This window comes from Styela clava, unplaced genomic scaffold, assembly GCF_964204865.1.
Source record: "Styela clava unplaced genomic scaffold, kaStyClav1.hap1.2 HAP1_SCAFFOLD_313, whole genome shotgun sequence".
Lineage (NCBI taxonomy): Eukaryota > Metazoa > Chordata > Ascidiacea > Stolidobranchia > Styelidae > Styela > Styela clava.
The window spans coordinates 17,501-19,784 of NW_027556448.1; the positions used below are offsets into that span (position 1 = coordinate 17,501).

The 2,284-nt window shown below is 54.8% G+C and overlaps 1 non-coding gene across 1 annotated transcript in view; it reads right to left on the minus strand.

Moving 5' to 3' along the window:
* LOC144418490 (small subunit ribosomal RNA) overlaps nt 1-813 on the minus strand; it is a 1,810-nt gene extending 997 nt beyond the window's left edge. The window contains exon 1 of the ribosomal RNA XR_013473493.1: nt 1-813. This exon is cut by the window's left edge and continues 997 nt beyond it. This is a non-coding gene — a ribosomal RNA (small subunit ribosomal RNA).
* Between the last annotated feature and the right edge of the window lie 1,471 nt (nt 814-2,284).

A 2,284-nucleotide genomic window follows, 5' to 3' on the forward strand; every position in this document is an offset into this window, starting at 1 on the left:
CATTATTCCATGCAACACTATGCAGGCGAACAGCCTGCTTTGAACACTCTAATTTTTTCAAAGTAAACTTATCGGCCACCGCCGACACTCAGTCAAGAGCACCGACGGAGAACCGAAGGTGAGGCGAACGCAACCAGTGACACGCCTTGCGACGGACCGGCGGCGCTCGCCCAAAATCCAACTACGAGCTTTTCAACCGCAACAACTTTAGCATACACTGTTGGAGCTGGAATTACCGCGGCTGCTGGCACCAGACTTGCCCTCCAATGGATACTCGTTAAGAGTTTTAGGATGTACTCATTCCAATTACAGGGCCTCGTTAGAGTCCTGTATTGTTATTTTTCGTCACTACCTCCCCGTGTCGGGAATGGGTAATTTGCGCGCCTGCTGCCTTCCTTGGATGTGGTAGCCGTTTCTCAGGCTCCCTCTCCGGAATCGAACCCTGATTCCCCGTTACCCGTTATCACAAAGGTAGGCACGTAGCGTACCTTCGACAGTTGATAGGGCAGACACTTGAATGATACGTCGTCGGTGCAGAGACCGTACGATCCGCGTGGTTATCCAGAGTCATCAAACGTCACAGGACGAACCCGGTCGGTTTTGATCTGATAAAAGCGCGCCTCCCGAAGTCGGCGCTTAATGCATGTATTAGCTCTAGAATTACCACAGTTATCCACTTCGCTTACGAGACCAAATAAACCAAGACTGATTTAATGAGCCATTCGCAGTTTCGCTTTACGAGAACTCGTACTTGCACCTGCATGGCTTAATCTTTGAGACAAGCATATCACTACTGGCAGGATCAACCAGATAGCTGCGACAGCTGCGCTCGGCCCTTGCTGGGCCGCCCGGCGCGTGCTCGTCGCATTCGTTTAAGACCGAGGCGATCGCCTGCGGCCGTACTCAGCTTCGACAGTCGCTGGCCGCGACGTCCACGCTCTCGCCGGCAGTGCCAGGCGGAGCGATTTGCGTTTTTTCTTTGCTCGCCCTCTCTCGGGCTCGATCCATTCAGTTTCGCACAAACAAGAGCTCTGCCGGCCGCCTGCAGCGGTGCCTAAAACCCGGGCATAACAATGCGACCGTTCTGCTAGGCCGACAAGCGCTCAAGCCAGACGCTCGATCGAACGCCCCCTACATATTAGTCGAGACAACGGCTCGCTCATTAGCATCGCGTTTGTACTTTAACTTTTTTTGGCTCGGCTTCTTTCGACGCCGATGCCGGCGACGCAGCACTCTCTCGCCCGCCAGCCACCGAGAAAAGGGTGCGCTCCGACCGGCCCCGCACCGCTCTTTCTTGGCTCATTCGAAATTACTGTCTTTCGCTCTGACATGCCTTACCTAGGGTTAGGTTAGTATGCTTGCACGTTTGTACTTTAACTTTTTTCGGCTCGGCTTCTTTCGACGCCGATGCCGGCGACGCAGCACTCTCTCGCCCGCCAGCCACCGAGAAAAGGGTGCGCTCCGACCGGCCCCGCACCGCTCTTTCTTGGCTCATTCGAAATTACTGTCTTTCGCTCTGACATGCCTTACCTAGGGTTAGGTTAGTATGCTTGCACGTTTGTACTTTAACTTTTTTCGGCTCGGCTTCTTTCGACGCCGATGCCGGCGACGCAGCACTCTCTCGCCCGCCAGCCACCGAGAAAAGGGTGCGCTCCGACCGGCCCCGCACCGCTCTTTCTTGGCTCATTCGAAATTACTGTCTTTCGCTCTGACATGCCTTACCTAGGGTTAGGTTAGTATGCTTGCACGTTTGTACTTTAACTTTTTTCGGCTCGGCTTCTTTCGACGCCGATGCCGGCGACGCAGCACTCTCTCGCCCGCCAGCCACCGAGAAAAGGGTGCGCTCCGACCGGCCCCGCACCGCTCTTTCTTGGCTCATTCGAAATTACTGTCTTTCGCTCTGACATGCCTTACCTAGGGTTAGGTTAGTATGCTTGCACGTTTGTACTTTAACTTTTTTTGGCTCGGCTTCTTTCGACGCCGATGCCGGCGACGCAGCACTCTCTCGCCCGCCAGCCACCGAGAAAAGGGTGCGCTCCGACCGGCCCCGCACCGCTCTTTCTTGGCTCATTCGAAATTACTGTCTTTCGCTCTGACATGCCTTACCTAGGGTTAGGTTAGTATGCTTGCACGTTTGTACTTTAACTTTTTTCGGCTCGGCTTCTTTCGACGCCGATGCCGGCGACGCAGCACTCTCTCGCCCGCCAGCCACCGAGAAAAGGGTGCGCTCCGACCGGCCCCGCACCGCTCTTTCTTGGCTCATTCGAAATTACTGTCTTTCGCT